The sequence below is a fragment of the Petaurus breviceps genome, unplaced genomic scaffold, assembly GCF_028583685.1.
Source record: "Petaurus breviceps papuanus isolate PSGF00001 unplaced genomic scaffold, PetGlider_PUasm1.0 90825, whole genome shotgun sequence".
In the NCBI taxonomy this organism is placed as follows: domain Eukaryota; kingdom Metazoa; phylum Chordata; class Mammalia; order Diprotodontia; family Petauridae; genus Petaurus; species Petaurus breviceps.
In genome coordinates, this window is record NW_027187353.1 from 10,483,433 (window position 1) to 10,493,542 (window position 10,110).

Consider the following 10,110-nt stretch of genomic DNA (forward strand, 5'->3'; position numbering starts at 1 on the left):
ATACTCCATTATCAACATAATTAGATTTAGTTAAAAAAGAATAATACAGAAATTATTCATATGAATTTTTAAGTAAACCAGGAATAGCATCTATATGGAGAAACCTAAATAGGAAGAATCAGGAAATATCTTTTTATTATGACTGAAAGTCTCACTCTCACAAAAGGGTCATTAGTTGGGGCAGCTAGGTGGCACAGTGAATAGAGCACCGGCCCTGGAGTTAGGAGGACCTGAGTTCAAATCTGGCCTCAGATACTTAACACAAAAACTAGCCGTGTGACCTTGGGCAAGTCACTTAACCCCAATTGCCCTCCAAAAAGCAAAGTAAAAAAAAAAGTCATTAGTGTCATTTTTTTCAATAAAGACATCTTTGAATTTCCTATCCCCATGAATACTTTCTCAGTCCTTACTCTATGTGATTTGTATATATTTTCCCACTGTTTTCTCCAAGAGAATGTAAGCTCCTTGGAAGCAGCTAGGATCACATTTTTGTTTTTTGGAATATAATCTACAGATCAAAGACCATTTTCAAAGACTCTTCTCATTGATGGAAATTGATTGGTCAATGTCCCATGCCTTCATGAGGGGCATTATTGTCAGAGCTTAGGAGAAAGATCCTGGTCTTCTGGCTTCCAGCTTCAAGAGATGACATGGTAGTTCCAGATTTCACCCAAAAGGAAATTCTCAGAAATCCCTAGTGAACTAAGCTGGAAATAGGACCCAATTAAAATGTTGGCTCCTTCACATATTGGCATCCTCTCAGTGTCTTTCTTTCCCTTTAGGGACCTGAAAAGAATATTCTCTTGCAAAGCTGGAAGTTTGAATACTAGATTTTCTCTTCTCCCAAGCCCTTACCAATTCTACCCTTCACATAGGCACAAAGCATTGATTTAATCAGTCTCTACAAATAAGAGAGTCTTATGAAAATTGCCTTCTGAGTTATGGGTTACTGTAATGTTAGTGCTTTGACATAGTAAGTCTTTTTCTCATTTTTGACTGAATTGAATATGATAGATTTTCTCAATAGACAAGACTTTGGTAAATTTTTTAAAAGCAGAAATTATGCATGCTGTTTATTCTAGAATCCAGTCTGCAGTAAAATCAGAAATAAGCTGTAGCTTGAGTAAACCATACAATAATGGAAATAAACAATAATCTGTTAAACAGTAATGAAGTTAAATGAGAAATAATGAAATTACAAAGATAAAAATAAATCATGCTGCATCTCAAAACCTACAGGAAACAATCAAAGCAGTTCTTATAGATGCCCAATGTTACAAATTTGCCACTATTAAGAGAGAAAAGGGGGGACATAATTATTTGTACCTCAGGACTTCTGGGTCAAATGTGTAACAAGAAGGAAGGATAAACATTTTCTCTAGTCCCCACAAACTCTCAGACTTCTCCAAAACAGAATGTATATGCTGAAGATAAAGTAATTTCTGCTGCCTCCATAGTCTAGGACATCTAGAATCCAAAAGGTTAAAAAAATCCTAAAAACTGATGTTTACTGACCCTGAGTTCACCCAGCACCCCTTCCCTACCTCCCATGCTACTAGTAGGCTACCAGTACTCAAGGACATGACACAGGCTTACAACAAAACCCACTCCTAGACCCTCTCCTCCCTGCCCCCTTCTTTCCAGTGCTGTGGAACTTCTAGCTCCAGGCTGTGGGAATATTCCTTGGCTAAGACAATCAACTGAACAGCCACATCTCCTTAGGAACATAAGCCTTCCAGGGACTAAAACCCTGTAACACCGTTGCTGCAAAGCTCTAAATCGCCAGTGCCAGGTTAAAGAATTAAAGAAGAGAAAGAGTGGGATACTGTATTGTGTGGTAGCTATAAATAGAGCGTTCCACCAAACTTGAGGGAAAGAGCACAATGGCCAACTGGGACCAGTTCTGACTACCCAAAAGTCACTACACCCATGTGGTTCAATATTAATGAAATTGTCGATGTAATTGCTGTTGTTATTCAGTTGTTTAGTTGTGTCTAACTCTACATGACCCCATGCACTTTGTAGATGAGACTTCCTTGGCAAAGATACTGGAGTGGCTTGTCATTTCTTTCTCCAGTGGACCCCCATTTTACAGATGAAGAACTGAGACAAATAGGGGTTAAGTGACTTACTTGCCCAGACACACAACTAGAATGTGTCTGAGGGCGAATTTGAACTCATGTCTTTCGGATTCCAAGCCCAGTGCTCTATCTAACTGCACCAACTAGCTGCTCCTATAATCCTTACTTTGAGGATCACTGATTTTATTGGTATGAGAGATAATAGCTTCTATTTATAAGTACAAGACATTTTTCATACATTAATTCATGTCATTCTCACAACATGCCCTGTGAGGTAAGCACTCTCGATATCATTTTATTTTTCTATATGGGGAAACAGTCTGTGAGAGGTTAAGTGACTTTCCCATTGTCACATAGCTTATGTGTCAGAAGTGAAATGTGAACTCTGGTCTCTTGAAGAATAGCATTCTCCCCACTACCAAACTGGGAATTTTCTCCATTGATACAAATCACAGCTCTTTTTTGACTTGGTAACCAATGTTTGAGGCTTGTTGGCACCACCCCACCCCCACATCCATCATCCCACAGCCAACTTGTTATTGAACTTCCGGATGTGATATAATGATTATGTCAACAATAATCCTATGTGATCATATCAAGTAGGCTTAGAGAAAGCCTCAGACAGAACGTAGGAATTATTCATGGTTAAAAAAAAGTTTAAAAGACAAGGAAGAGAAGGAATTTACTTTAACATAATAAAAATCATGCTCTTGAAGCCAAGAGTCCAAATTATACCAATGAAGAAATATTTGAAGCACTTTACTACAAGCAGCCACAAAACAAGGGTACTCATGCCAGCATTATTTGACTTAGAAGTAATTTCTTCTGTTAACTTATTATGATTGTCATCATGGCAAGATAACTAGAACATTCAAATGTATCAGTGAATTGACATAGTACATTAAGTTCCTCAAGGTTGCAGAAAACAAAATAAAATCATAAAGATGATTTGCATTCCCACCCATATGTTGTTCAGTCATTTTTCAGCTGTCTGATTCTTTGTGATCCCATCTGGGGTTTTCTTGGCAAAGATGGTAAAGTGGTTTACCATTTCCTTTTCCAGATCATTTTACAGATGAGAAAACCAAGGCAAAAGGGCTAAGGTACTTGGCCAGGGTCACACTACCAGTACATGTCTAAGCCTGGATTTGGACTCAGGTTTTCCTGACTCCAAGGTCCCAGGTCTCACACTCTATCCACTGTGCCACCTAGTTGCCCATATACTAACAACAACAACAAACCCAACACTAAAAGAAAGGCCTATTTACAATACAGATTCAACACCTTCCCTTGTTTTATATGCAGTGACCACTCTGTGACTACTCCAGCTCCCAACTTCAATTGGGTTGGGTGTTCAGAAGTAAGGTAGACAACTTTTCTTCAAGATGCTCCATTGGTCTACACTACTAAAACTCCAACTCAGAAGTTCCCACTACATTTTACCATTAATATTCAATGAATAAACATAGCTAAAAGGAAAGACATTTACTGAGATGGTAAAGAGCTGTGCCCTTGTTTACACATGTGACCAAGTGTCTCAGTAACTATTTTTCCAATAAATCAAGTCATTCCAGAGGCCCCTATTGTGTATTTAGCACTATGCTAGACACAAATGGGATATAGGAGTAAATCCTAAATCCTCACCCTCAGGGATATTATAATCTTGTATGGTAGAGCAGACTAACAATTGAAGAGTGATCTCTCTCCTAGGAGAATGTCACTGACTTTCTTAAACTCCCTTATTTTCTTAATGATGACATTGCCTTTTGGACAATGAAGTGGGAACCCTCTTCATGCAGATGCAAAAAAAAAGATCTACATGCCCAGGAGAAGCTATAGAGCTCTTGGTCTTTGTTCATCGAAGCCCATATGAACTATGGTCCATGCAACACCAAATACTTCTGTTGGTATTCGCCAACCTGCCTATTCTTTTTCTATCAGATCTCAGGGCACTGGTTACCAGCTACCGCTTGACTCCATCCTTGGATGATTCTCTAGCTCTCATGTCTATTATCAGGCTAATGACAACATTTTGTGTTTTCACCAATCTGATCTCTTCAAACTCATTTTTCCCACCCATTAGCAACTCCTCTCCACCAGAGGGCATGGTGTCTCATTAAGTCAATCTCCATCAAAGACTTGCATAAAAGCATTTGATTGAATTGGGTAAAAGATAATAAAATCAGAAACCTTATTGATATGTAATGTAAACCACTCATTCTGTTCTATATCTGGACCCAGCTGCTTCCAAAGAAAGGAACCCACTCTAAACGGAAAGCTATCTTTTCTCCAAAACTCAGCTCATATGCCACGTGAAACCTTACCTGATTCCCATCCCAGGTCCAGTTGCTAGTGCCCCCCACCCATCTTTTGCATATAATTTGCATTTATAGGTTATTATGGTATTCCCTCCCACTAGAATGTAAGCTACTTGAGGACAGGAATTGTTTGATTTTTATTAACTTTGTATTTCCTTTGCCTTGTATCCTGTTTGATTAAGAATGCTTGTTGGTTGACTGATTTCTCCTGGCCTGGGACTGAGAATTAAGCAGGAAATTCAGTTCTTGCTTGTTCCCATCAGGAAATGAATAAAAGTAAATCTATTGCCTCCACTGGGGGCAAAGAAAGGAGACTTATCATTCACTCTCACCTAACATCTGTTACTGGGATGCCAGAATTCCCAGTCATTGCTCTTTTAAGGCCTGCAAGACTTTAATCTTATCCTACAATCCTGCCCTATCCAAATACAAAGCTGGAAGGAATACTTAAGAGTCTTCTGGTACAATCCCCTCATTCTATAAAATCATGTAGGTAGTGAGTAGCAGAGTTCAGATTCATGCCACAGTCCTCTGACTATGAGACATTCCTTGCACTACACAAGGCTGCCTAACTATAGGTTTTATTGATAGCAAGCCAGTCTCTGGAAGAAATTGTACAAAAACAATATAAAACCCATATAATCTCTGCTTCATTCTCACCCCCAGGGACCAACTTTGGGTGGGTTTGGGAAAATGAGGCCATATGCATATATAGCTGGATCCTAAGCAACTTCTAAATAATTCGTGGGTGTTGGGAGCTCTGGACTTTTGTAGTGAAAAAGATAAAAGGATGTGAATGCTCCATTCTAGAATGAATGAAACTCATGTGTCTGAACACTGCAATCACAAACAGATAAGAGAAGGCTAAACATAGGGTAGGTAGAATTCCCTTTAGAGTCAGGGCCTATACTCATGGCCATCCATCAGTCACTTTAGATACCATCCCTTAGGCCCATTGGGAGCAATCCCCATGATAAGCTTTTCACCTTTTCTTCCTCCTCCTCTTTCTCAGACCTCACAGATAGGGTCACTCATCCTACTTATATAAGCAACTCACAAACTACAATCCTTATGATAAGAAAGGTTCACAAGACTTTATCACTTGTACTGACATTGTACCCTAAGGTCCATAAGATTTTTCCAAAAGATCTGTGTCTAAAACCTCCTCCATTTCATCTCTCCCAATTAGAACATGAGTTCCTTGAGAGCAAGGACTGACAATCTTCTATTTATTCTCCCAGGGCATATTGTAAGTGCTTAAAAAATGTTTTTGGTTTTTTTTTTTTTTCATTCACTTTAGCTTTCTCTCTTTATGTCAGCTATGAATCATAGCTGTAGAGCTAGGAAGGTCTTTAGAAGCCATCTAATCCAACCCCTATTTTTATACATTAGGGGACACTGAGGCCCAGAGAAGTTATATGACTTGCCCAAGGTTACACAGTAATACCAGAAGTGAGATTTGAATACAGCTCTTCTGAATCTAAGGCAGAAATCTCCCTGTTCGATGTTGCCCCTCCTCTTCTAGGAGAAAGGGCTAATCTAAGTAGCCTAAATCAGCCAGGAATCTCTTCCTGCTTGCAACTCTAGGGGATGAAACATGAGGTTTGAATGCAATAGCAAGATTTCTGCAAAAAATGCCTTATTGCTTTGTTCCCTTAGAAATTGTGTTTTTACGATCTGTCTCTCTTGCAGAGGGTAAGCAGGCACCCAACCAAGCTTATTGGGTCTTTGAATAAAACTAAAGTGGTCCCCTGTGAGACCACTGAAATTCCCTGAAGGCAAGGACTATGTTTAGATTGGATTGCTTCCAGCTATGGGGTCATCTATGATCATTGAGACAACGATAGCTAGAGTGAATGAATAAATGAGAAAGTGTTTATCTATGATTCTTTGCATGCTTTGCAGAGACTAGCACAGTGTTCTGAAGTTATTTAATGCTTAACTTCAAGTAAATGGTTTCTCAAATCAATTTTTCTCTTTTTTTCCCTGAGGGCCAACAGTTATAAAGTGGAAAAAAGCACTGGATTGGCAATCACTTGTCTAAGGTTTTCATCCTTGCTCTGCCAATAAAGTGCTGTGTGATCTTAGACAATAAATTTACTTTCTGAGGTTCAGTCTTCTGACCTTAAAATTAGGTTTAAAATATCTATATTCCCTTTCTCACAGAAATATGATGAGACAAGCATTTTGTAACCCTTAAAGCATATTAAAAATATTTTATTTTTAATGACAAGCATTTATTTTCTTTCTTTCCCAATGCCAACCCCCCACTGGAAAAATAAACAAAATTCTTGTAACAAATATGTATATTTAAACCAAACAAATTCCTTCATTGGTCATGCATATATATATATATATACATATATCATAAAATATATGTCTTGTTCCACATCTTGTATCTATCACCTCTCTGTCAGGAATGCTTTCTCATTGATCCTCTGGAATCCTGGTTCATCATTGAGCAGATAGAGTTCTTAGGTCTTTAAAAGATGTTTGTCTTTATCATGGTTTTTATAAACATAAATTGTTTCACTGGTCTTGCTCACTTCACTCTGAATCAGTTCATACAAGTCTTCCCAGATTTCTTTGAAACTATCTTTCATAAAACCATATTCCATTACAGCTGTATACCATAATTTTTTCAGCCATTCCCATGCTAATTGGCACCCCCCCCTTTAGTCTCCAGATCATTGCTACTATAAAAAGAGCTGCTGTTACAAATATTTTTGGTGCATGTGGATCCTATTCCACTTTCCTTAAAAACACATTCATCACCAAGTTTAGCTAAACCCAAACTTCAGCCTTCCTGACATTGTTGCTATGATTCTGTTCTACTCATTTATATTCTTCCTGTTTCCTTCCTTAGCTCCTTTTCTGGTCCAGATGTGATTTTATTTGTGTGACAAACTCCTTCCATTGATGCAGAAGAGCAACTCCTCTATGGTCTTAGAGATGTTTCTGGGGACATTAAGAGATAAAGTGACTTTTCCATAGTCACCTAGCTGATATGTCAAAGGCAGACCTTGAACCCAAGTCTTTCTGACTTCAAGACTGGCCCTTTATTTACTATGCTATGCTGTTTTTCTCTAACATCTCTGTATATATCTATATCAAGATATCTGAAATAGATATATATGATATATAGATATATATTTCAGATTTATAAATATCTGAAAGCAGATATTCTGACCTAGGAATCCTAGGTGAGAACTCAATCTATGTAACTGCTGATTAAATATCTTCTCCCATCTGCCAACCATTGTTTGCCTTGGATTGGCCCCTTCATCCAAGAAGAGAAGAAAGAAGAGTGGGAGATATCACATACTTCTGGTCAATTGAAAACTGGAGATGGAGAAAATAATGGTCAGAGCTGATAAGATGGTGACTGAACATAGAGAATTTCTCTCTCAATCCATTCCACCGTTGCCTACACTCCCCTCCCCTGCTCCACTAGAGATGAACTAGGCAGGGTCAGATTTGGCAGAAGTCCCAAACATCAATAGAGCACTGGCCTTAAGTCAACAAGCATTTATTAAGCACCTACTATGTGCTGGTACTGTGCTAAGCACTTGAAATATAAGATAGGGAAAAAAACACAAGCCCTGATCTCAAGGAGCTCATGGAGCAGACAACATGAAAACAACAATGTGTAAAAAAGATATATACACATTGGAAGTAATCACAGAGAGAAGGTATTAATATTAAGCAGGATAGGGACAGGTTTCTTGTAGAAAGTGGGGTTTTATCTGGGACTTTAAAAGAAGCCAGGGGACCAGTAAGGAGCAAGAGAATTCTAGGTATGGGGGACTGGTGAAAATGCCCAGTCAGGAGATAGAGTGTCTTGTATGAGGAACAGAAAGGAAGTCAATGTCACCAGATCGCAGGGTATATGGAAGGGAGTATTACAGACACATCATATCTGTGATAGTTAACTTTGATAGACTGGGCTCCTCTCAGCAATGCAAGGTTAGAAGACAACTCCAGGAGCCTCATGATGGAAAGGGATATCCACATCCAGAGAAAGGGCTACAGAGTCTGAATGCAGATTGAAGCAAACTATTTGCTCTCTCTGTCTCTCTCCGTCTCTCTCTCTGTCTCTCTCTCTCATGTTTTGTTTTGTTTCACTCCTTTTTCATTCTTCATTGCATTGCCTATAATTCTTCTTTACAACTTGACCAATGTTTAATGAGAAGGTATTTGTAGAACCTATATTGGATTGCATGCTGCCATTGGGTGGGGGCGGGGGGAAGGAAGGGGAGAAAATTTGGAACTCAAGGGATTGTGTAACTGAATGTTGTAAACTAAAAGTAAATAAATAATTTTTTTAAATGCCCAGTCAGGAGATACAGCATCTTGTATGAGGAACAGAAAGGAAGCCAATGTCACCAGATCCCAGGGTATATGGAAAGGAGTAGGGTCTAAGAAGATTGGAAAGATAGGAAGGGACTGGATCATGAGAAGTTTTAAAAGCCAAACAGGAGATTTTATTTTTGGTCCTGGTCATAAGCAGGGAACTACTGAAACTTATTGACTAAGGGGTGGTGATATAGTCAGAACTGCGCTTTAAGAAGACCATTTTGACAGATGACTGGAGGATGGACTGGAGGGGGTTGACTTGAGCAGGTCATTGCAATAGTCCAGAAATGAGACATAACGGTATGGTGGCAGTTGTCAGAGGACAGGAGGAGGCAGGAAGGAGAGATATTACAAAGTAGAAGAGTCCATCAGGGCTATATTCATAGCCACAGAGGAAAACTAAACCTGGGAGCCACTAGATGCTATGAGTGTACTTGCCTGCTGCCTTGTGTGGCCCAAGTTCAGGAGAATCTGTAAGTATAGCCTTGTTGTAGGTACTCTGTGTTTTATTGATGGCTTTTATTGTTTCTAAACTGTACAGCACTGAGCATGATACCCAAAGCATTTGCTTTTCACATGAAAGGTGGTCACTATGTCCAGGTCACAAGAATCAGGAAACGGGAATACAATCAATTCAGGGGAGGTAGGTTTGGGTTTTCTGTTTTTGTTTTCGTTTGGGTTTTTCCCCCTGGCATTGGAAAGTTACTCTAAGGTTTATTCTTCTGATAGGATAAATACACACTACCCACATCCTTTAGGCTAACCAGACTAGCACCTAGAAAAAGAGGCAAGCAATAGAGGGTCACATACTCTACATGAGAGTAGAGAGCTTGGCATTGCCCCTCTCCTCTCCCCTTCCTTCACTTAGCCAGATGAAGAATATCTTCAATAAAATGAATGTTTAACTTTACAGGGTCTGATCTTCTGTGGAATGGGATTAGGTTAGTGTCTAGCAATGCCACCTAGTGGCTAAATGAAAAAATACCTTTCAGCTTGGGAACCAACGTGGATATTCCTCTTCTCTTTCACTTAATCATAGGGGATTCTAGAAATCATATATTTCAACTCTTTTTTTGTTCATGAATAAAATGAGACCTAGAAAGTTGAACTGAAATATTCCAGGTCATATGATAAGTCCATTGGAGATGAGATTAGGACTAATGTCTCTTGACATTGTATTTTTGTTTTGGTTTGTTTGTTTAGTTTTTGGTTTGTTTTTTGGGGGGTGAATGTTGTCTTTGGTTTTGTTGTTTACTTTGTTCCATAACACCACATTACAACCTGAACAGGAAATCTGGCTATGGAATTCTGGAAATCAGACCTTAGGCCCAAGAAGAGGAAAATCACAGATGATG